Source organism: Dendropsophus ebraccatus, chromosome 14 (genome assembly GCF_027789765.1).
Source record: "Dendropsophus ebraccatus isolate aDenEbr1 chromosome 14, aDenEbr1.pat, whole genome shotgun sequence".
Lineage (NCBI taxonomy): Eukaryota > Metazoa > Chordata > Amphibia > Anura > Hylidae > Dendropsophus > Dendropsophus ebraccatus.
The window spans coordinates 73,640,324-73,666,508 of record NC_091467.1 but is presented as its reverse complement, the minus strand read 5'-3'; the positions used below and the strand labels follow the sequence as shown (position 1 = coordinate 73,666,508).

General features: G+C 50.2%; 1 protein-coding gene across 3 annotated transcripts in view; it reads left to right on the top strand.

The window, feature by feature from the left end:
• FAAP100 (FA core complex associated protein 100) overlaps nt 1–25,048 on the top strand; it is a 58,007-nt gene extending 32,959 nt beyond the window's left edge. The window contains exons 11-13 of one of the 3 annotated variants that reach the window (XR_011359794.1): nt 8,695–8,867; nt 18,845–19,009; nt 24,967–25,034. The gene's annotated coding sequence lies outside the window, so the exon portion shown is untranslated. Of the gene's footprint in view, nt 1–8,694; nt 8,868–18,844; nt 19,010–24,966 lie in introns of all 3 variants that reach the window. The other 2 variants (XR_011359793.1, XR_011359795.1) reach the window with 2 other exon arrangements.
• Nucleotides 25,049–26,185: the final 1,137 nt, after the last annotated feature.

The window sequence follows — 26,185 nt, the reverse complement described above, 5'->3', positions numbered from 1 at the left end:
TCTATCTACTAGTGTCACATGACGCTGCAATGCTGTAGAGATCACTTTACTGCAGCCTCCTCTTATCACCACAGACACAACAGGAAGTCTCAGCTTAGTTTTAGTCCCAGTGGTGAGAATGAGAACTGCAAGATATCAGGATTATTTTATAATATAGAGGGGAAAATGGAAAATAAAAAAAAAAAGGCACCAAAAACTCTTTAAAAATCAGTTTAACATATAAACAATGTCATTTTCTGATGACACTGTCCCTTTAAATCAATAACCATCAGTGTGGATATCTGGCTATTCTCGTGAAGAAGTCTCCGGACTCTCTTGCATATTTACATGCTTGGGACCCTGACCAATCACAGCCATGTTCTTGGATCTTACCATAACGCCCACTGATCTTGAAACTTTACCTTTTACTTCAGGGATGGGGAACCTTCTGCCCTGCCCAGCTGACACTGTTGATATAGGAGAGCAAATGCTGTGAAGCCCTGCCCAGCTGACACTGTTGATATAGGAGAGCAAATGCTGTAAAGCCCCGCCCAGCTGACACTGTTGATATAGGAGAGCAAATGCTGTGAAGCCCCGCCCAGCTGACACTGTTCGTATAGGAGAGCAAATGCTGTGAAGCCCCGCCCAGCTGACACTGTCCATAAAGAAGAGCAAATGCTGTGAAGCCCCGCCCAGCTGACACTGTTCATATAAGAGAGCAAATGCTGTGAAGCCTGTGGATGGTGGGGAGAACAACACAGGAGTAGGGAGGGGGACAGGATGAATCCCTAATTATTACCGCATGGTATAGGGCACTTTTTAACCCTTTATTGGCACTTTGTAGATACAACACCCGCCTCATTCAGCCTAGGCTGTGATTGGTTATAGAATAAAGTGGCCTTAGTGTCGCAGTCCTCAGCTATATATTTTTTCCTTCTATCTTCCAGGGATGGGAGACGGCGTGTGTCCTTGTTCCTATTACATATATGACTGGCGGCGCTGTACCCTGCACCATGTATTATACATTGTGTCTCTCCTCTAGTCTTGGTAGGAACCTGTTCTGCCATCAGCTGGAGGTGGCAGCGTGGTACTGCACATGAGCGGCCATCGCTACCCCTCCCCCCTCCACCTTCCACCTATTATATTCATTGACTTTGCCATCACGGATCCGTGCAGCAGGCTCAGAAGTATTGTAGGGATCATCGCGGAGCGAGGCATTTCTATAGGTACAATGTGTTATGTGGATAGAACAAGCACCTTGCTGGTGCGTCCGGATTCCTGGGTGACAGGGTTAATGCAGAACTCACATGCCTTTTTGTTCTGCGCCGGGCGTCTGGAGGTATGGATTTAAGCTAATGGACTGGTAGCTTGCAGGCAGATTCCCAAAAGCGCTGACAGCTTATCAATTATTGAAGCGCGCCGTATCGCTTCTGAAAACCCGATCGGAGCTCAAGTCCAGCGAAAAGCTCTTTGTGTTCTCCTCAGATGTAAAAATAAGGTCATAGTGAGCCCATGGATAGAGGCGAGGAGGCCGCCAGCTGCACACACAAGCTGCTCTGCTCACCTCTCTTAATGGCAACAGTGCCTTTTATTATTTTTTTTATTTTAGCAAATTTAACAATTCATTTCCCTGGTTTTTTTTTTTTGCTATTTTGGGCAACATTTCATTTATTTATGTATAATTTGTATTCTAAGAAAAAAAACCTGTACATTGTAAGAAAAAAATTGTATAAAAAAAAAAATAATTCAGGTTTTTATAGTTTTGTACATAAACAAAAACTATTTTTTTTTTTCCATTTTTTTAATGTTTCTTCTGAACTTACCAAATTTGTACATTTTTAGTTTACATAATAAATTAAACTTACTACTTTGTGCTTTTCTCTTTTTTTTCACACATATTTTTCCCCCCCCATACAACACTATGTTATGTAAGCGTTCTCGGCCTAAAGGCAATGCTATCTTACAGGAAAATGAAATAAAAAAAATAAAAATCTTTCCTTTTATCCTTTTTTGGGTCCCATCTTACAATGAGAACAGAGAAATCTATGAAGAAGTCCTGTCTTTGTGATCCAGGTGATTGGCCATATCCATATCCCCCCACCCAGATTGTAAAGCCCCACCCCTGACTAAGCCCCACCCACCAGCCAAAGATTAGACTGATCACCAAGAGATTAAAGCGGTAGTACACCTTATTTATTTTTTCTTTCAAATCAACTAGTACCAGAAAGTTATATATATTTGTTATTTACTTCTATGTAACAATCTCCAGTCTTCCAGTACTTATCAGCTGCTGTATGCAGCTAACCAATGTATTCTTGTTTTTTTCTTTTTTGGCCTCATCTTACCATGAGAACAGAGAGATATATGAATTCTTGTATATATGATGAAGGTGATCGGCCATATCCATTGGCTGCAGCAGGAGCCTCCCCACATTAAGCCCCACCCCTGACTAAGCTCCACCCACCAGCCAAAGATTAGACTGGTCAGCAAGACGTGACCCCTGTATTCTCTGTAGGATTTGTGGAGGTTATTCTTATTTATTTGTGCCATTGTGTTTTTTTAATACAGCATGAACCGTGGAAAGACGGAGAAAAACACAAAACCCCTCAATATGGAATTATGGAACTAAAGGTCCCACTGAGGTGTAATCCTGGCTGTGTGCATGAGGCCTAAGATAGAGTAAGACGGGAGAGTCAAACCTGCGGCCCTCCAGCTGTTGCAAAACTACAATTCCCAGCATGCCCGGACAGCCAAAGCTTTGTAGTCTTGCAACAGCTGGAGGGACGTGAGTTTGACGCCCCAGGTATAGAGTGAAGAGAAGACTATCCCGTGCCATACCTCTTTGTGTGATAAACAGAACGCGTGTTGTCCGGCAGCCGATAGTGTTTGTAGAGTTTATAGTATATAGCGTTTCTTCATGTACCACACCGGCGGTGTCAATGCTCTGCCCGCAGGAGACTTGCAGACACCTGACTCTCTTTAGGACCCAGGGCTTTAGGATTACCACATGAGGAGTCCCCAGCGATCACATCATCAGCAATTTTTCATAACATCACAAAGGGGCAGCGGCGTTTCACAGCTAGAGCGGAGGAGATGGCACCTAGACCAGGAGATGTCACTCACTGCTCATCTGTACCGGACCCAAAGGGTTACTGTTATGCTACGTTACATAGAAGAGGAGGCAACCTCATGCTTATGCTTTGCTGCCTGGGTATTACACAACAGTGACAGCTGAATGTGGTATCTTACCCTGAGAGCTGTGCACATTTCCACAGAGGCAGATGATTTTTTTTTTAATCTTTAAATGGACACTTAAAGGGGATGTTCAGAATTTTAATTTTTTTTCAAGTCAACTGGTGCTAGAGATTTGTAATTTACTTCAATTAAAAAATCTCCAATATTCCAGTACTTATCAGCTGTTGTATGTCCTGCAGGAAGTGTTTTCTATGGGGATTTGCTGCTGCTCTGGACAGTTCCTAACATAAAATAATGCAGACACCGGCCTTGTCTTTGCCCTGCTGTAACGTCTCCAGTTTAGAACATTTCTGTTTTTCACCTCAGTTTAGGCACCCAAATATTGCGTCTGTCTTGGTGAGTGATGCTATGCACACAATAGCTATGGTATCCGACTCATTGCCAAGAGACATGGCTCACCTATCCCTCCAGTGTGAAGATTAGAGATGAGCGCGCTCATGAGTCCGATTGTTCGGAAGTGACTGGAGACATCGGATGCCGCCCTGGGAGTCCTGCTGGATACAGCCTATGGCCTATGTCTGTATCCATGTTTTCCAGGCAGCCTTAGGGCCCTATTACATGGGACGATTATCGTGAGAAAAATCGTTAAATCTTTCAAATGTAAACTGTAATCGTTTCATGTGAATGCAGGAAACGAAAACGAAAAATCCCTTTTGTGTGTTGTTGATTGTTTCTTTTTAGCTTTTCGGTCACTAATCGTCAGTGTAATGCTGCGTTTACATAAAGCGATAATTCGCCCAATCGACGATTAACGATTTCGATGTGTTTTTTTTTTTTTATAACAATCAGCGTTTAGAAGGAATGATATATCGTTTGAAAAAATTGTTTTAAGATCGCTTAAAGGGGTTATTCAGTGCTACAAAAACATGGCCACTTTCTTCCAAAAACAGCCTCACTCTTGTCTCCAGCTTGGGCGGAGTTTGGCTGCTCAGTTCCATTAAAGTGAATAGAGCTTAAAGGGGTTCTCCAGTGCTACAAAAACTTGGCCCTTTTCTTTCAGAGACAACACGACTCTTGTCTCCAGTTCAGGTGCAGTTTGCAATTAAAAGGGTTATCCAGCGCTACAAAAACATGGCCACTTTCTTCCAGAGACAGCCCCACTCTTGTTTCCAGCTTGGACTGGGTTTTGCTGCTCAGTTTCATTGAAGTGAATGGAGCTAAATTGCAAACCGCACCTGAACTGGAGACAAGAGACGTGCTGGCTCTGAAAGAAAGTGGCCATGTTTTTGTAGCGCTGGAGAACCCCTTTAAGCTCCATTCACTTTAATGGAACTGAACAGCCAAACCCCGCTCAAGCTGGAGACAAAAGGGGGGCTGTCTCTGGAAGAAAGTGGCCATGTTTTTGTAGCGCTGGATAACCCCTTTAGGCCCATCACACACATAGGGTGAATAGGTGAAAAACTGTTTACTGTGAATTTTTAGCAAATGACCAACGACGATTTGAGAACACGGGGGCAAGTCTGTTACATGCATTCCACGTCTGTGTCCCGTGCAGAACACGGAACCTGTAAATGCAGCCTTAGTTTGGCATCCAACTTCTTCAGCCACCGGGAGTCAAATGCCAAACGATTGGACTCCAGCATGCTCAAGTCATGCTCATCTTTAGTAAAGATTAAAGGGATCTCCAGCATTACAAAAAAATGGCCACTTTCTTCCAGAGGCAGCACGGCTCTTGTCTCCAGGTCAGGTGTGGTTTGCAATTAAGCTCCATTCACTTCAATAGAACTGAACTCCAGCCTCCAGTGCATCCCCACTAGAATCCCAGTCTCCTTTTTCAAAGCAGTGACGTCTATGCAGATCAAGTTTGTCTGGAATAACAAACCGGCCCGTCTTAGACGCACCATGCTATGTCGCCCAAAATACCAAGGCGGAGTAGGTCTGCCAGACTTGCGACTATATCACCAGGCGTCGCTTCTGACGAGGGTGGTGGACTGGTGCAGACACGGGGACACAAAGCCGTGGGTGAGAGTGGAACAGTCATGCACGAACGTGCCCCTGTTCTGTCTTCCGTGGATGCATCCGTCCGGTACCTCTTCCCTGCGCTCCCACCCCACTATTGGCCCGACCATTCTGGCATGTGCGACGACGGTCAGTCGCTTCCACATGCTCCCCCATAGATCTCTGTGCTTCCCGGTCTTGGAGAACCCCTCCTTTCCTTCTGTTCAAGGCCTGGACGAAGGCGGGTAGGTTCAGACTCTCTTCTTTCCGGGAGGGTTCGGGGTGGATCTTGGCTACAGGGCTAGGGAACATCTCGGAGCCCAATCCTTTGGGCCAGTGGAGAATTACCCAGGTCAGACATTTTCTGAACACATTGCCAATGGCGACTTCATATGCCTCCACCCCCATGGCCTTTGAAGAGCTGTGCCTAGAAAAGGGGACCCTGAGACATACCCTCTCGAGCATATATGCCCTGTTAATTGCCCCCCCCCCCCCCCCCCCGACTTACCGCCCCCTGAGTTTCTTCTGAAGTGGGAGTAGGACCTGGAAGTGACGTTGTCCGCAGCTCAGAGAAACCGTGTCCTCACCTTAGTCCACAAGTCGTCCATGTGTACAGGAAGCTGGGTACAAACTACTTACCAGATGGTATAGAGTGCCTACCAAGCTTCACTCTATTTGGCCAGATGTGGATCCGGTGTGCTGGAGGTGCGGAACTGCTGAGGGTACACACCTGCATATTTTTTTGACTTGCCCCGTGCTGACACCCTTCTGGGATGAGGTGCGGAGGATCATTGTGAGAATCACGAAGGTGACATTTGAATTAACTCCCGCCCTGTTCTTGTTACACCACTGCTCACTCCTGACAAAGTCCTACAAGAAGTCACTGTTAAAATTCTTGGTAATGGCAGCGAGAGTCTGTATTCCCCTATATTGGAAGAAGGACTCTCCTCCACCGATCTCGCTCTGGATCTCTAAGGTCAATGACCTACTACATATGGAAGACTTGACTTCCTCTCTCCATGAGTCTAACGCAAAGTTCACCTCCACATGGTATCCTTGGATGGAATTCAAAAGCACTCCGGAATACCTTGCCTTGGTGAATGGACTCTGCCCGGCTTAAATCCCGCATACCGACCCCCTGCCCCAGAGCTGATATAGGGGCGGGATGGAGTGGTTTGCCCAGGCCTCAGATGACGACGATCGCAACGCTTGCATGGCACATCCGGGTCCCCTCTCCCCTCCTTCCCCTCTCTCCCCCCTCTCCCCTCCTTCCCCTCTCCCCTCCTTCCCCTCTCCCCTCCTTCCCCTCCTTCCCCTCCCCCCCGCTCCCCTCCTTCCCCTCTCCCCTCCCCCCCCTCTCCCCTCCTTCCCCTCCCCCCCTCCCCCCTCTCCCCTCCTTCCCCTCCCCCCTCCCCCTTATCCCCTCCTTCCCCTCCCCCCTCCCCCCCTCCCCCCTCTCCCCTCCTTCCCCCCCCTCTCCCCTCCTTCTATCCTCTGTCTTTTTTAAAGAAAATCACTGTTTATTACCCTACATTATAAGTTTGTGATGTGGAGCGGACGGTTGTGGTCTGTCCCTCCCTTTCTGTGACTTCAAAACAAAGAATTAAAACAAAAAAAAAAAAGAACTGAACTCCACCCAAACTGGAGACAGGAGCAGTGCTGTCTCTTTAAAAAAGTGTCCGTGTTTTTCTAATGCTGGAGAACCACCACCACCATTCTTGTGCCTTAAAGGGGTACTCCGGGCCAGCTGTGACGTCTCAAGCCGCAGCTCAGCCATTCAGCGGCCGACGCGGGACTCTGCTACGACCGCTGAATGGCTGAGCTGCCTTGAGACGTCATGTCTCAAGCCGCAGCTCAGTCCAGGAAGCGGCCGCGGCACGGGAGTACGGGGCGCCGCGATCCGGGAGCCGGCGCTGGAACCGGAGAGGTTAGTCACCGGAGCCTTCTATTTCCACCCTTTCCCCGGCCAGACACGGATTATACAGCTGGCCCGGAATACCCCTTTAATTTAATTAATTCTCTTTGTCAAGGAAAAAGCAAGAATAGGCGTCCATTTTTTTCTTTCTTCTCTCTCTTGTTCTCCCCTTTCCCTTCCATCTGTCGTTTTTTGGCCTATTTGGCTACATCTAACTAGAAATCTGATCATCGGCCATGCCTCTACCCTTGGCCTCTGTGTATAGTTGCTGTAAGAAATTTTATTTTGCCTGACCTTTTTTTAAAGGGGAAAATCTTTTTCTTACAAATTAACTGATTTCACAAAGTTCTATAGATTTGTAATTTACTTCTATTTAAAAACCTCCAGGCATCCAGTACTTATCAGCTGCTGTATGTCCTGCAGAAAGTAATGTATTCTCTCCAGTCTTCCAGTCCTTATCAGCTGCTGTATGTCCTGCAGGAAGTGGTGTATTCTCTCCAGTCTGACACAGTGCTCTCTGCTGCCACCTCTGTCCATGTCAGGAACTGTCCAGAGCAGCAGCAAATCCCCATAGAAAACCTCTCCTGCTCTGGACAGTTCCTGACATGGACAGAGGTGGCAGCAGAGAGCACTGTGTCAGACTGGAGAGAATACACCACTTCCTGCAGGACAAGCAGCAGCTGATAAGTACTGGAAGACTGGAGATTTTTCAGTAGAAGTAATATACAAATCTGAATAACTTTCTGAAACCAGTTGATTTGAATTACAAAGATTTTTGGCCGGAGTGCCCCTTTAACAGCTTTAGCTTTGGTTCTCCAGGCATGATGGAAATTGTAGTTTCACAACAGCTGGAGTGTCTCCAGTTTGACACCCCTGCCCAATACACACAAATAATCGGCATGGGGCTAAGCTGCTGCCAGACCCCTCTGATGGCGGCTTTTTTCTTTAAGAACAAAAAGATTCCGCAGTTAAAATCTAACATGCCTAAAACGTCTCTCCCCATGCATTATGTGTTGGGGGAGAGTCAGGAGGCCCCCATACACATTAGACATGGGGCTGATTTGGCTGAAATATGTTGGTCATCTAGGTCAGTGCCATATTATTTGTGAGTGATGCCGCTGCCATCTGATGCTCCTGTAAGTGTAACGTGGCATCTAGCACCCCCCCCCCCCTCCCAAGCACCCGCGAGTGTAGGTAACAAAATCCCACTCACATAGTGAGTAATCTGTGTGGGAGTAACCCCAGGTTTAGAGGAATACAGAAGGCAGGAAACACATCCATCATTGCTTTTGTATTTGTCACCCCCTCTCCTATTAACCCTTTCCCGACCCGTTTTGATCCATTTTTTCCATTATAAAAAAAAAAAAAAAACAGATCAATGTGTATCCTTTTTTTAGCGTACACAAAAACGTGGGCAACCCCCGCTACAAAACTGATGCATTTTGATTGGTTGAACACAATGTGAACCTAGCCTAAGGCTCTCCGATGCCCTTTATAGGGATCCCCGATTCCTGCGATTCATTTAGAATCAGTGTCAGTCAGACATTTCATTTTGACTAGAAGAACAGCAAAAGCGTTGCCATGTTCATGCCTGTTTTCTTTCGCAGGAAGCCTCTCATATTACAGCTGCCATCATGGAAGTGGATATCCATCCCGGCTACATCTATCAGGTTCCTGGTCCATCATCCCACGTGTCGTCCAGCTGTCTGCTCTGTCCCCTCTCGTTTTTGCAGACTGGAGCTTCCTGTCCTTGTAAACAAAGGGATGTGTCACCCATCAGGTCAGGATACAGGATGTCCCTAAATTACAGCTTTACTAAGGGTCCTATTAGACAAAGCGATGTTTTAGGGTCCATTTACACAGAAAAATTATCTGCGAACGATTTGAAGCCAAAGCCAGAAACAGACTATAAACAGAATTCAGGTCATAAAGAAAAGCCTGAGATTTCTCCCCTTTTCAAATCCATTCCTGGCTTTGGCTTTAAATCTTTGGCAGATAATCTTTCTGTGTAAATGGACCCTAAGTATAACCAATTAACGATGGCAAATTAGATTGTTTATTGTTAACCTGAAATCGTTCCCCATGTTACACAGAACGATAGTCGTTAGTTACTATAATCGGTTGTATTTGTATGGGTCCCTGTGCGGGAATAGTGTATGGGCTCCTGTGCGGGAATAGTGTATGGGCTCCTGTGCGGGAATAGTGTATGGGCTCCTGTGCGGGAATAGTGTATGGGTCCCTGTGCGGGAATAGTGTATGGGCTCCTGTGCGGGAATAGTGTATGGGCTCCTGTGCGGGAATAGTGTATGGGCTCCTGTGCGGGAATAGTGTATGGGCTCCTGTGCGGGAATAGTGTATGGGCTCCTGTGCGGGAATAGTGTATGGGCTCCTGTGCGGGAATAGTGTATGGGCTCCTGTGCGGGAATAGTGTATGGGCTCCTGTGCGGGAATAGTGTATGGGCCCCTGTGCGGGAATAGTGTATGGGCTCCTGTGCGGGAATAGTGTATGGGCTCCTGTGCGGGAATAGTGTATGGGCTCCTGTGCGGGAATAGTGTATGGGCTCCTGTGCGGGAATAGTGTATGGGCTCCTGTGCGGGAATAGTGTATGGGCCCCTGTGCGGGAATAGTGTATGGGTCCCTGTGCGGGAATAGTGTATGGGTCCCTGTGCGGGAATAGTGTATGGGTCCCTGTGCGGGAATAGTGTATGGGCTCCTGTGCGGGAATAGTGTATGGGCTCCTAGGCGGGAATAGTGTATGGGCTCCTGTGCGGGAATAGTGTATGGGCTCCTGTGCGGGAATAGTGTATGGGCTCCTGTGCGGGAATAGTGTATGGGCTCCTGTGCAGGAATAGTTTACGGGACCCACCAGTCATATTCTTCCCCCTTTAGGTAACCTTCTCTCGGCATTCGCTAAACCCAGACCCGTCCATCAGATGCCGTATAGAGAAGTGTGATCTGTCACTGTACAGAACACGTCTACTCTGCTCCAGAGTCTAGTGGTGGCGGCTTTACAACTCTGACGCTTTGCATTGTGCTTAGTGAAGTAAGGCTTGCATGCAGCTGCTCGACTGCTGGAAGTTCTTAGCTAAAGCTTTGGCTGTCCAGGAATTATGGAAATTGTAGTTTTTCTAAAGCTGGAGGGCTGTAAGTTTGACCCCCTTGCCCTAGACCGGAGTTCCCCTTTAAGGAGCTGCATGTGTATTGCTGGCTGCATCAGAAATAAGAGTTCACATACTCAGTATTTTTAAGCCAAGAACATGTAGCATTAAGATTTATGTTCCCTATCTTTGAATCCACTCCAAACACTCATGTGAAATGCTTATGGAATCTTCATTGTGTGAATAGGACGTTAGGGTCGGTCAATACTGTAGAGTAGGGATGGGGAGCCTTCGGCTGTCCGGGCATGATGGGAATTGTAGTTTTGCAACAGCTGGAGGGCCAAAGGTTTCCCATCCGTGGTGTGGAGCAGCAGGACACTATAGTGATGTATGGAGGCAGAGCTCTCATTACTGATCGTTCTCATGGATTTTCCGAATAGTCTTCTTCAGCCTCCTATTTTCTCCAGTAGTCGTTGTTTCCTATAAGGGAGTGAAGCCGGGATTAGGATAAGGAGGAGCTGCGCTCGCTAGGTTTGTATGCAGAGGAGCAGTGGGGATGTGAGGCAGCCCGGCATCCCTCGGAGTATTGCGCTTGTGGTTCTGTCGGTAAGGATTTGACACTCTGCTGCATGCGTGTCCCATAGAGGCCCCTCTTCAGGACTGCATGGTCCAATTGGCCTCTCCAAGCTGACAGATCTGGGTCTTGTGCAGCCGCCCTGCAGGGATAACCTAATTGGATTCCAGCCAGATGAGATACACAGACACACACTCCACTCCTCTAATACACAGCATGTTGGGCTTAACTCTAGTGGACAAGCCGATTCCCTTATCTCAGACCGGGAGTAATTGGTACTCCTAATGGAAAGCAGAGAGAGGGAATCAATACAGTTACCATGACTCTCCGGGATGAGGCTGACCACACCATAGTGCTTCCCTCTAATGATAATTGTTGCATCTGTGGGAGCAAAGTGATCGAATGCAATTACCTGGAGGGACGGCCCGCCATTGCACTTCACTGTCCCTAACAGGACTATGGCCTGGGACCTGTGACAGCCACTGTGCACACCATATATAATGCTTCAGAGCTGCACTCACTATTCTGCACATACAGTAGTGATCCTGTACTGATCCTGAGTTACATCCTGTATTATACTCCAGAGCTGCACTCACTGTTCGCTGTATGTTATGCAGGAAGTGGTGTATTCTCTCCAGTCTGACACAATGCTGTCTCTTGCCACCTCAGTCCACAGGTGGCAGCAGAGAGCACTGTGGAGAGAATACACCACTTCCTGCAGAACATACAGCAGCTCATAAGTACTGGAAGACTGGGGATTTTTAAATAGAAGTAAATTATGTATCTCTGGCACCAGTTGATTTGAAAGAAAAAAACATTTTGATGAACAACCCCTTTAAAAGTCAGAGTTACGAGTGAATGATGATGTCTGGATAATAGTGATGAAAGTAAAGGCCCGGAGGAACGATATGGGAGCGTAGTGTAAGATGGACACTATACTTTTTCCAACATCAAACTACTTTATAATGTGCCAGAGCAGACACTGAACAAGCAGGGAATAATGGCTGATGCAGTCTTTGCTCCTTGGACCATCTAGCATGCCATGTCCTCCAGCCAGCACCAGGGGGCAGCATCTTCCCAACAAGCCGCCTTTGGCAATGTAAATACTATGAGGACCATTGCCCAGTGTTTTAAAAATAAATAAGAGAGACTTGTAGCATTGAGAGCTTACAAGGCATGCAGCACTCCCCAAAGGAGAGGAAGCTCTTTGTTCTGTGACAGCTCCGATTATCACAGGCGGCAGCGCAGGCAGAGATTACTGGCTGCAGAAGAGAGGAAAACCACATGGTGCTAGAGAAGAATCCACAGGGCTCATGTGCTTCCTGCCAGGTGCTAATCATGTGACAAGCTCCTCGCCATCACCTCTGCAAGACTCCAAGATGGGGGTCACCGTCCACCCCGAAAACTAATGCTCAGATGGGTCCTATACCAGGAGAGCAGGATTCAGCATGGAAGAGGTGCAGTACCAGCCATGGCCATCAGGAGGAGCTCTCACCATGTGTATAGTGCTCTGTGCTGAATCTACAGGAGCTGACTGAGCAGCATAGCACTTGGGATTTATTTATTACCCATTATTTATATAGTGCTGACCTAGTCTGGAGCGCTGCACAGAGGATGCACCCATACTGGACCACATGCACACATGTGTAGAGGCCCCCGGCTATTGCCGCTGTTTGGGTTATCAAGCCTGATAGCTGAGGCACAAGGCGATGAAGGATTTTAAAGGGGAACTAAAGGGGCACTCTGGCGAAAAGTTTTTTCATTGAAATCAGCTGGTGTTAGAAAGTTCTATAGATTTGTAATTTACTTCTATTTAAAAATAGTACTTATCAGCTGCTGTATGTCCTGCAGGAAATGGTGTATTCCCTCCAGTCTGACACAGTGCTCTCTGCTGCCACCTCTGTCCATGTCAGGAACTGTCCAGAGCAGGAGAGGTTTTCTATGGGGATTTGCTGCTGCTCTGGACAGTTCCTGACATGGACAGAGGTGGCAGCAGAGAGCACTGTGTCAGACTGGAGGGAATACACCATTTCCTGCAGGACATACAGCAGCTGATAAGTACTGGAAGACTGGAGATTTTTTTTTTTTTATATAGAAGTAATTTCCAAATCTGTATAACCTTCTCATGCAAGAATTTTTCCCCGCCGGAGTACCCCTTTAATGGTCGCAGCGTGACTACAGTATTTTGCAGAACTGGAGACTTCCTATACAAACTACATTATCCAGTTTGGATTCGGACTCATCATCATCATCATCTTGGATGTAAGGAAAGGGGGGGGCTTATTCTCTCCTTAGGCAGAACAGGTCGGACCCCCCTTATATCACCATATGTGGGCAGGGGGGCATGGACGGGGCTGTGGGTCCCTACCTACAGACCATATAGGCTTGTACATCATCCCAGTGTATTATATGAACTGTTACAACGACAAGGAGACGTTGGCCGTTAAGTATTTTTTTTAAAGGAATAGTTTTATGGTTCGTGAAGAATGATGCCCGCCGTGCCCGCGCCTTCTTACCACTTTGTTCCTTTGCTTCTGCCAGCCAGAGATCACAGGAAATAATTTATGAATCACTAAAAGTTAGCAAGCGTGGCCGTTCAATTCCACAAACAGCTGAGGTTTTATCTGGGGAGGGAGGGGGGGGGGGGGAGTTATGGACAGGGTGCAATACCACTCAGCCGCCAGCTGGGGGCAGCACCGCTTCTTAAGATCTCTGACCAAACAATGCCAGATATTTAAATCCCAGTCAGCTGGATTGTTCCCATCTGTTTCCACAATCTCCCAGCTCATCCTTGGAAGAAGTTTCGGCCGCTTCCTGGTTATTCATTCTTAATATCAAACATGTTTCCATATATAGCAACACCAAGACGTGACGACGGGTCTTAAGACAATGAGGCTTCGAGAACGGGTCAGCGAGGAAAGCTACTGGGAAGCCGTCCACCCCATTAGCCTCCCTCTCCTGACTGGACTGGATTGGGGATATCGGATCAGTATTGGAAGGGGGGGGGGGGGGCACTTAAAGGAACATGCAAAAATTTAAAAGGGCGTGCCCCGTAATATAATAAGATGTGCACGAGGAGCCCATCTGTGCAACGGCCGCTCCCTATCACCTCCAAGCATCACTGCAGATTCTCCTTTTATGGCTCAGTCTTTGCACAGACAGACAGTGCACGCTGCGGCTCCCCCCTCCCATCCCAATAGTCATAGGCAGGAAATTGCATGGGGAAGGTTGCTGAGCCATGTGAGTCAGCCGGCCCTGACACCACGTCCCCTCCTGCCATTGCGTCCCCTCCTGCCATCCTGACACCGCGTCCCCTCCTGCCATCCTGACACCGCGTCCCCTCCTGCCATCCTGACACCGCGTCCCCTCCTGCCATCCTGACACCCCGTCCCCTCCTGCCATCCTGACACCGCGTCCCCTCCTGCCATCCTGACACCGCGTCCCCTCCTGCCATCCTGACACCGCGTCCCCTCCTGCCATCCTGACACCCCGTCCCCTCCTGCCACCTCGTCCCCTCCTGCCATCCTGACACCCTGTCCCCTCCTGCCATCCTGACACGGCGTCCCCTCCTGACACCTCGTTCCCTCCTGACACGGCGTCCCCTCCTGACACGGCGTCCCCTCCTGACACCTCGTCCCCTCCTGCCACCGCGTCCCCTCCTGCCATCCTGACACCCCGTCCCCTCCTGCCATCCTGACACCGCGTCCCCTCCTACCATCCTGACACCCCATCCCCTCCTGACACCGCGTCCCCTCCTGCCATCCTGACACCGCGTCCCCTCCTGCCATCCTGACACCGCGTCTCCTCCTGCCATCCTGACACCCCGTCACGGCGTCCCCTCCTGACACGGCGTCCCCTCCTGCCATCCTGACACCGCGTCCCCTCCTGACACCTTGTCCCCTCCTGCCATCCTGACACCGCGTCCCCTCCTGCCATCCTGACACCCCGTCACGGCGTCCCCTCCTGCCACCTCGTCCCCTCCTGCCATCCTGGCACGGCGTCCCCTCCTGACACCCCGTCCCCTCCTGCCATCCTGACACCGCGTCCCCTCCTGACACCTCGTCCCCTCCTGCCATCCTGACACGGCGTCCCCTCCTGACACCGCGTCCCCTCCTGCCATCCTGACACCGCGTCCCCTCCTGACACCTCGTCCCCTCCTGCCATCCTGACACCAGGTCCCCTCCTGCCATCCTGACACTGCGTCCCCTCCTGACACCTCGTCCCCTCCTGCCATCCTGACACCGTGTCCCCTCCTGCCATCCTGACACCGCGTCCCCTCCTGACACCTCGTCCCCTCCTGCCATCCTGACACCGTGTTCCCTCCTGCCATCCTGACACCGCGTCCCCTCCTGACACCTCGTCCCCTTCTGCCATCCTGACACCGTGTCCCCTCCTGCCATCCTGACACCGTGTCCCCTCCTGCCATCCTGACACTCCGTCCCCTCCTGCCATCCTGACACCGCGTCCCCTCCTGCCATCCTGACACCCCGTCCCCTCCTGCCATCCTGACACCTCGTCCCCTCCTGCCATCCTGACACCCCGTCTCCTCCCGCCATCCTGACACCCCGTCTCCTCCCGCCATCCTGACACCCCGTCCCCTCCTGCCATTCTGACACCTCGTCCCCTCCTGCCATCCTGACACCTCGTCCCCTCCTGCCATTCTGACACCTCGTCCCCTCCTGCCATCCTGACACCCCGTCTCCTCCCGCCATCCTGACACCGCGTCCCCTCCTGCCATCCTGACACCTCGTCCCCTCCCGCCATCCTGACACCCCGTCCCCTCCTGCCATCCTGACTCCTCGTCCCCTCCTGCCATCCTGACACCTCGTCCCCTCCTGCCATCCTGACTCCTCGTCCCCTCCTGCCATCCTGACACCTCGTCCCCTCCTGCCATCCTGACACCAGGTCCCCTCTTGCCATCCTGACACCCCGTCCCCTCCTGCCATTCTGACACCTCGTCCCCTCCTGCCATCCTGACACCCCGTCTCCTCCCGCCATTAGCTTCTATTAATACCTGACTTTATATAAACATGGTGAGACGTGGACATGATGAGTGGTGCATGATGGGATCGTGAGCAGGGCCATCACCATAGACAGGGATTAAAGGGGGAGGTCACAAAAAAAATCTTTCAAATCAACTGGTCCCAGCAAGTGCCAGAGATTTCTATTAAATAATCTCCAGCACTTATCAGCTGCTGTATGTCCTGCAGGAAGTGGTGTATTCTCTCCAGTCTTACACAGTGCTCTCTGCTGCCACCTCTGTCCATGTCAGGAACTGTCCAGAGCAGCAGAGGTTTTCTATGGGGATTTGCTGCTGCTCTGGACAGTTCCTGACATGGACAGAGGTGGCAGCAGAGAGCACTGTGTCAGACTGGGGAGAATACACCACTTCCTGCAGGACATACAGTAGATGATAAGAATTTTTTTTAATAGAAGTAAATTACAAATCTCTGGTACTTTCTGGCACCAGATGACTTAAAAGAATTTTTTTGTGAACAGCCCTTTTAATTCTGAACCCTTCAAACTCATCTTAACAGTAAGGATTCAGCTATTGGCCATGATTGCCTATAGACTAGGATGGACTGAGGGCACTAATGCACATCTTTGGGGTCTATCTGGGGGGTGGGGTGTCGGGCCCCCTTGCCATATTGTGTCACCTGATATGGAAGGACATATATACATATATATCCTGGCACCTCCCCCACCCCCTATTTGCCATTGTAGTGATCCAGGGGTCTTCATGAAACCGGAGCTGAATCTTTCATACATAATAAAGGGCTCGGATCATCACAGCTGCGAGCGGGAGGCCGGCAGCTGCAGCTCAGAGCGGCCGTACCACGCAGGCCTGCCAGCCATTGTCATATCCTCCATGGAGGGATCAGGTTCCATAGCCGCCACGTCCCCTCCAGCCCTGACCTAGAGGACTGTATACACATAGGGTGTTCCTATTGCAGCAGCAGGCCACCTGGGCTCATGGAAAGGCAGCACCATTGTTTCTCACTACCTAACCCCGGGGGGTTGCACTTATCATTGCCGTGATCCTTCAAGATGGAAGTTTGCTTGGTTTGGATCCTTCAGAAAGTTGGGGGTGTCAGTTTCTGGATCCTGTAGATGAGTGAGCGTGCGCGGTGCCCATCGATGTGCCCATCACTCCTTGATGTTGATGCGGCTCTGAGATGGTTGTAGGGTATTTATAGGGGGGGGATGCCTTCTGCCCCCCTCTCCCTATATACCACTCTCCTAGTTCAAAGCGGGGTACACAGAAGCTACACCAGGGTCCACTTAGCACCGTATTGGAGCTGTACACCCTGAAGCATCTGTAATGATACAGAAACTTGTAGAGCACTTGACTCACTGTGTAATCCCTTGACATGTGGTTTGGCCTACTTGACAACTACTTATAGTGGCGCTCTACTTACATGCTGTATATAAGGAGGTGCCGGGTGACTGAATGTGCCGATTGTATTAGATAGAACTTAGGAATGTGGCTTTATGTCACCGACACGTCATAGAAACCGAGGAGTCGGGACCCAGAATGATCACTAGAAAAACTGGGAGAAGTGCCGGCCAAGTGCGTTCTCCTCCCAGCTCTGCGCAAGTGAACAGGACAGACTCCTTATTAAAGTATATAGCGCTACTGTATCAGGTGGATGAGAAGCAGAATAGATCTATATCTCTGGTGACTCCGGTGACGGTTTGCACCATATGGCGGTATTTTTGCACTGCATGGTGTTATGTTTGCACTCCATGATAGTATTATTTTTGAATTGCATTGCGGCGATATGTTTGTACTGCATGGCAGTATTTTTGCTGTATTAATTTTGCTCTGTATGGTGGTATTTGTCATAGCTTGGTAGTGTTATGTTTGCACTGTATGGCGGTATTATTTTTGCACTACCTGATAAAATTATGATTGTTTTGCATTGTGGCGTCATGTTTGCACTGTATAAAAGTATTTTTGCACTGCATGCTGTTTTGTGTGCACTGTATGGCGGTAATTTTTTCACTACATGGTCTTATGTGTGCACTGCATGGACGAAATTGTGCACTGCAAGGTGCTATGTTTACGCTGTGTGGTAGTATTAATTTTGCACTGTGTGATATATGGTGATATTTTTTATTGCATGGTAGTGTTATGTTATCACTGTATGGTGGTACTATTTATGCTTCACTGTATGGTGGTATTATTATTGCATTGTGACATTATGTTTGCATTATATGGCAGTATTTTTGCACTGCATGTTTTGTTGTGGACTGTATAGTAGTCTTATGTGTGCACTGTATGGTGGTATTTTTGCACTGCTTGGTGTTATATTTGCACTGTATGGTGGTATTTTTGCACTGCTTTGGTGTTATGTTTGCACTGTATGGTGGTATTTTTGCACTGCTTTGGTGTTATGTTTGCACTGTATGGTGGTATTTTTGCACTGCTTGGTGTTATATTTGCACTGTATGGTGGTATTTTTGCACTGCTTTGGTGTTATGTTTGCACTGTATGGTGGTATTATTTTTGCACTGCTTGGTGTTATATTTGCACTGTATGGTGGTATTATTTTTGCACTGCTTGGTGTTATGTTTGCACTGTATGGTGGTATTATTTTTGCACTGCTTGGTGTTATGTTTGCACTGTATGGTGGTATTATTTTTGCACTGCTTGGTGTTATGTTTGCACTGTATGGTGGTATTATTTTTGCTCTGCTTGGTGTTATGTTTGCACTGTATGGTGGTATTATGTTTGCACTGCTTGGTGTTATATTTGCACTGTATGGTGGTATTATTTTTGCACTGCTTGGTGTTATGTTTGCACTGTATGGTGGTATTATGTTTGCACTGTATGGTGGTATTATGTTTGCACTGTATGGTGGTATTATTTTTGCACTGTATAGTGGTATTATTTTTGCTCTGCTTGGTGTTATGTTTGCACTGTATGGTGGTATTATGTTTGCACTGTATGGTGGTATTATTTTTGCACTGTATAGCGGTATTATATTTGCCCTGTGTGTGAAATAGGATTCTTGAGAAGACATTGTGCCCGGCTCGGGTTAATATTCTGCCTTCTACACCCCCTATGCTTCTTCTAACAGGAGGACAGATGGTTCTATCCTGTGCATTGCTCCTCTGAGTCTTATCCACAGCTTCTCAATCCCATTTAACCCATTAGCGCAGACTTTGGCAGCTGGTCGGAGCTGAGGTTCCCAGGAGGGTGCGCTTTATAGGCTTTTACAGTGGTCTCTACGCTCTTTCATTAGGTAAGCGAGCCTCCCTCCCCAGCCCCGGCCCTCTCACAGACTCAGCAGCCTCATTTCTGTCTGAACGCCAGGATCATGTGACCGCGCACAGCTTAGAAGAGTATGCGAATGGTTGTCACTATGTCCTGGCCATAAGATATGTGCAGGATGAAGGGACTAGTCACACAGCGACCGAGATCTGAGAGGAGGAGAAGGAATTCGGCCTCCGAGGCTCCTGGGTAACCTCGTCACAACAATCACAGCTCGGCTCCACCAACATAGCCCCTTAAAATCCCTACTGCTTCCTGGAAAAGCTGGGTGGCAGCCAATGTAGTTGAACTCCTACGAATGATCACACAACTTTCTTAAGGCCTGAATGGCAATTCTACCTTGTTATACAGAAATATGTATATGTATGTATATATCATTCATCAGACCAGGCTGTCCTCTTCCATTGCTTGGTGGTCCAGTTCTGACATGTTTGTGCCCATTGTAGGCCCTTTGGCACTGGACACAGGTCCTCGAGGGCTGAGATGCCCAATGCACAGTTGTGACGCCTTTTGTGTCATGACACTTTTTAGCAGTTTGCTTTACAGCAGCTCCTTTGTAGACTCGGACCACATGGCTAGTCTTCACCTCCCCCAGTTGTCCCTCCTATACCAGGAACAACCCACAAAACCAGCCGCTCTGGAGATGCTCTGGTCACAGTGGCTCATATTATAGCCTTAATCTGTGGCCCCTGGTAGATATCAGTGAAAGCTTTCAGAATATACTTATGTTGCCTACGTCTATGCTTTTATTTTCATAGAAAAAAACATCTTTATTTGCTCCAGCACCGATGCGCCCTACCGCACTGTATGCCTGACCCTTGCGGTTGCAGTTGGGGATGTATGGGCACAGTGCACCAGGTTGGGATGTATGGGCACAGTGCACCAGGTTGGGATGTATGGGCACAATGCATCAGGTGGGGATGTATGGGCACAGTGCACCAGGTTGGGATGTATGGGCACAGTGCACCAGGGAGGGATCTATGGGCACAGTGCACCAGGTGGGGATGTATGGGCACAGTGCACCAGGTGGGGATGTATGGGCACAGTGCACCAGGGAGGGATCTATGGGCACAGTGCACCAGGGAGGGATCTATGGGCACAGTGCACCAGGTGGGGATGTATGGGCACAGTGCACCAGGTGGGGATGTATGGGCACAGTGCACCGGGGAGGGATCTATGGGCACAGTGCACCAGGGAGGGATCTATGGGCATAGTGCATCAGGTGGGGATGTATGGGCACAGTGCACCGGGGAGGGATCTATGGGCATAGTGCATCAGGTGGGGATGTATGGGCACAGTGCACCGGGGAGGGATCTATGGGCATAGTGCATCAGGTGGGGATGTATGGGCACAGTGCACCGGGGAGGGATCTATGGGCATAGTGCATCAGGTGGGGATGTATGGGCACAGTGCACCAGGTGGGAATGTATGGGCACAGTGCACCAGGGGGGATGTATGGGCACAATGCATCAGGTGGGGATGTATGGGCACAGTGCACCAGGTAGGGATGTATGGGCACAATGCACTAGGTGGAGATCTATGGGCACAGTGCACCAGGTGGAGATCTATGGGCACAGTGCACCAGGTGAGGATGTATGGGCACAGTGCATCAGGTGGGGATGTATGGGCACAGTGCACCAGGTGGGGATGTATGGGCACAATGCACCAGGTGGGGATGTATGGGCACAGTGCACCAGGTGGGGATGTATGGGCACAATGCATCAGGTGGGGATGTATGGGCACAGTGCACCAGGTGGGGATGTATGGGCACAGTGCACCAGGTGGGGATGTATGGGCACAGTGCATCAGGTGGGGATGTATGGGCACAGTGCACCAGGTGGGGATGTATGGGCACAGTGCACCAGGTGGGGATGTATGGGCACAATGCACCAGGTGGGGATGTATGGGCACAGTGCATCAGGTGGGGATGTATGGGCACAGTGCATCAGGTGGGGATGTATGGGCACAGTGCATCAGGTGGGGATGTATGGGCACAGTGCACCAGGTGGGGATGTATGGGCACAGTGCACCAGGTGGGGATGTATGGGCATAGTGCATTGCAGGTACGGTATATGGATTCCCCATGTCTGTGGATCAGGATGCCAAGTTCCCAGCCGCCCCTGCCCTCAGTTGCTATGGCTTCTCTCCGCTATGCCAGGAATGTGCACTATACTCTGCTGCAACAGGAGCTGCTCAAGGGCTCCCACTTCCTGCTGCTGCTTCCACATAGAAGTGAAAGGGCGGGGGAGGGGTGGGTATGGGGTGAGGGGGATGGGGGGGGGTGCTGATGCAGCCCATTAAGAAATCCTGGTTCATCACTTCCTGCCTTCTGTGTCCACAAGTCACCATGAATAATTCAGAGCCGCTCCAGCCGGGCTAAGGTCTGCTGACCGCCCCGGGGCAAAGAGGATGCGCCAATCACCCGCCTGGCACAACCACAGGACAGGATTCTGCTGCTGCAGGCCTGGGCGTAGTCCTGGAGGGCACAACTATTGCTCAATATGGGGGTTTTATCATATCCTGACTTGTGCGGTATATAACATAGCGGTGTAGCAGAGCTTATTGTGTCACTTATAGCAGTGCTCATAGATGCATCATAATGTGTGAGAGCAGAATGCAAAGAACATTACACCGCTACATCTCTGCCCTATATACAGAGTGTCAGGGAGTGCCCCCACCATATACAGTGCCAGGGAGTGCCCCCCACCATATACAGTGCCAGGGAGTGCCCCCACCATATACAGTGCCAGGGAGTGCCCCCCACCATATACAGTGCCAGGGAGTGCCCCCACCATATACAGTGCCAGGGAGTGCCCCCCACCATATACAGTGCCAGGTAGTGCCCCCACCATATACAGAGTACCAGGAGTGCCCCCCACCATATACAGTGCCAGGGAGTGCCCCCCACCATATACAGTGCCAGGGAGTGCCCCCACCATATACAGTGCCAGGGAGTGCCCCCCACCATATACAGAGTACCAGGAGTGCCCCCACCATATACAGTGCCAGGGAGTGCCCCCCACCATATACAGTGCCAGGGAGTGCCCCCCACCATATACAGTGCCAGGGAGTGCCCCCACCATATACAGTGCCAGGGAGTGCCCCCCACCATATACAGTGCCAGGGAGTGCCCCCACCATATACAGTGCCAGGGAGTGCCCCCCACCATATACAGAGTACCAGGGAGTGCCCCCCACCATATACAGTGCCAGGGAGTGCCCCCACCATATACAGTGCCAGGGAGTGCCCCCCACCATATACAGAGTACCAGGGAGTGCCCCCACCATATACAGAGTACCAGGGAGTGCCCCCACCATATACAGTGCCAGGGAGTGCCCCCCACCATATACAGAGTACCAGGAGTGCCCCCCACCATATACAGTGCCAGGGAGTGCCCCCACCATATACAGTGCCAGGAAGTGCCCCTCACCATATACAGTGCCAGGGAGTGCCCCCACCATATACAGAGTACCAGGAGTGCCCCCACCATATACAGTGCCAGGAAGTGCCCCTCACCATATACAGTGCCAGGGAGTGCCCCCACCATATACAGTGCCAGGGAGTGCCCCCACCATATACAGTGCCAGGGAGTGCCCCCACCATATACAGTGCCAGGGAGTGCCCCCACCATATACAGTGCCAGGGAGTGCCCCCCACCATATACAGAGTGCCAAGGAGTGCCCCCACCATATACAGTGCCAGGGAGTGCCCCCACCATATACAGTGCCAGGAAGTTCCCCTCACCATATACAGTGCCAGGGAGTGCCCCCCACCATATACAGAGTACCAGGGAGTGCCCCCCACCATATACAGAGTGCCAGGGAGTGCCCCCCACCATATACAGAGTGCCATGGAGTGCCCCCCACCATATACAGTACCAGGGAGTGCCACCACCATATACAGAGTGCCAGGGAGTGCCCCCGCCATATACAGTGCCAGGGAGTGCCGCCACCATATACAGAGTACCAGGGAATGCCCCCCACCATATACAGTGCCAGGGAGTGCCGCCACCATATACAGAGTACCAGGGATTGCCCCCACCATATACAGTGCCAGGGAGTGCCCCCGCCATATACAGTGCCAGGGAGTGCCCCCACCATATACAGAGTGCCAGGGAGTGCCCCCCACCATATACAGTACCAGGGAGTGCCACCACCATATACAGAGTGCCAGGGAGTGCCCCCGCCATATACAGTGCCAGGGAGTGCCGCCACCATATACAGAGTACCAGGGAATGCCCCCCACCATATACAGTGCCAGGGAGTGCCGCCACCATATACAGAGTACCAGGGATTGCCCCCACCATATACAGTGCCAGGGAGTGCCCCCGCCATATACAGTGCCAGGGAGTGCCCCCACCATATACAGAGTGCCAGGGAGTGCCCCCCACCATATACAGAGTACCAGGAGTGCCCCCACCATATACAGTGCCAGGAAGTGCCCCTCACCATATACAGTGCCAGGGAGTGCCCCCCACCATATACAGTGCCAGGGAGTGCCCCCACCATATACAGTGCCAGGGAGTGCCCCCACCATATACAGTGCCAGGGAGTGCCCCCACCATATACAGTGCCAGGGAGTGCCCCCACCATATACAGTGCCAGGGAGTGCCCCCACCATATACAGTGCCAGGGAGTGCCCCCCACCATATACAGTGCCAAGGAGTGCCCCCCACCATATACAGTGCCAGGGAGTGCCCCCACCATATACAGTGCCAGGGAGTGCCACCACCATATACAGTGCCAGGGATTGCCCCCACCATATACAGAGTGCCAGGGAGTGCCCCCGCCATATACAGTGCCAGGGAGTGCCCCCACCATATACAGAGTGCCAGGGAGTGCCCCCGCCATATACAGTGCCAGGGAGTGCCGCCACCATATACAGAGTACCAGGGAATGCCCCCCACCATATACAGTGCCAGGGAGTGCCGCCACCATATACAGAGTACCAGGGATTGCCCCCACCATATACAGTGCCAGGGAGTGCCCCCGCCATATACAGTGCCAGGGAGTGCCCCCACCATATACAGAGTGCCAGGGAGTGCCCCCACCATATACAGTGCCAGGGAGCAGGGAGTGCCCCCACCATATACATTGCCAGGGAGTGCCCCCACCATATACAGTGCCAGGGAGCAGGGAGTGCCCCCACCATATACATTGCCAGGGAGTGTGTGTGTGTCAAGCTGCATGTATTTGTGGTAAAGACTTGATGACGGTTGCTGCGTCTCATTACAGCACTACACCCAGCTTTCCCAGACTCCTGAATGGCACATTGGCCTATGGCTATCATGTTGCTATTCCCTGCTGAGATTTGGGATGGTAATGGCGATTCAGCCTTTGTTACATCACAGGAAATCACAACAGTCTCTACAAGCTCCGTCACCCAGCTTTCCCAGACCCTTGAGGGGAAAATAGAAATCTCTCATGAAGTATTGGAGACAGTGGATTCACTTTTTTTCTATATTTAAACGCTGATCTTCAGCAATAGTGACAGGGACAATGATTATAGCCACCCAGCTTTCCCAGAACCCTAAATGGTACATTCCCCTAGTGTATGGATTGTTAGTAAGAACTGAAGCCATCATTTGTGATATAGCAGAGGTGAACAGTACAGCTTGTGTGTGAATTGTCACCCAACTTTCCCAGGTTCCTGAATAGCAAATCTACACAAGCATTTTTATAACTATAAGAAACCATTCTGCTTAGATCTGGTATCCCAACGATTACTGTTCCTACATGGATTGCCACCCAGCTTTCCCAGGTTCCTGAATACTACTTGCATAATTATAGGAAACCATTCTGCTTAGATCTGGAATCCTAATGCGTCATGATTGATGATGATTATTTTTGTTTCTTACATGTGCTGCCACCCAGCTTTCCCAGATTCCTGAATACCATATCCACATATACTTTTTATTTTTATTTATAGGAAACTGCTTAGACCTGGAATCCTAATGCGTCATGATTCAAGATGATGATGATGATGATGATGATGATAATGTTCCTACATGGATTGCCACCCATCTTTCCCAGGTTCCTGAATACCATATCTATGATTATAGGAAACCATTCTGCTTAGATCTGGACTCCTAATGCGTCAAGATTGAGGATTCTGTTTCCTACACGGTCTGCCACCCAGCTTTCCCAGCTCCCTGCAGGTCTGTCAGTGTCAGTTTGTGCTGGGTGTTGGATGGTGAGGTGTGATTGGCACGCCGGGAGCCTCTACCTGTGCCGGGTTATGGGTCATGAATGCGGCCTATCCCTGATGTAGCGGCAGGAATGTGTGCGAGCTCCGGCACGCCGTCCCTTGCTGTAAAGTTCCTGCAATGTCTTTCAGGTATGTTTCCTTATAAGGAGCCAGAAGGAGCGGGTGACATCACCGGGTGCCGTCCTCTCCGCTGCACAGAGGGCAAAGATGCAGAAGCTGCAGGGACATTGGCAGCAAACTCTGCCAGCTGTCTATACATCTGCTGAATAATCCCATGGCAGAGACCTGCCCAGTGCCCGTCAGTCCCCCCTGCCCAGTGCCCGTCAGTCACCCCTGCCCAGTGCCCGTCAGTCCCCCCTGCCCAGTGCCCACCAGTCCCACATCCGTAACACCCCCTCCTGGTATACAGGGTGCACTATGCAGTAGACATGGACCGTTCTTTGCTGCCTGCTGCACCATTGCTTGCCACACACAGCTGCCACATCTAATAATTTTTTTGGGCAGCCATTTTGGTTGTCACCCAGCTTTCCTAGAGTCCTGAATGCCAAGTCTGTACAGATCTATTCTGCACTTCCATATCCCTGCTTACAGAGCTGGGTTTAGTTGGTTGGCAGCCCCCTACTTTAATGGTTTCAATGTTAGTTGTCACCCAGCTTTTCTGCAGTCCTGAGAGGTAAAGTGGAGCATCTGCGTCTCTGTATTTAGAGGTCGAGGTTAGCTGGTTGACAACACTCTGGTTTACAGCAATGGCTTCGATATTGGTTGTTACCCAGCTTTCCTGCAGTCCTGAATGGTCACGGTTAGCTGGTTGACAATGCCCTGATTTAGGGAGCCGTTCTGCTTAGATCTGCAATTCTTATGCTATCACACAACTTTTCCGGATCCCTGATTAACAAATCCACGTATGCATTTCAGCCAGTCTATTCTGCTTAGGAAACCA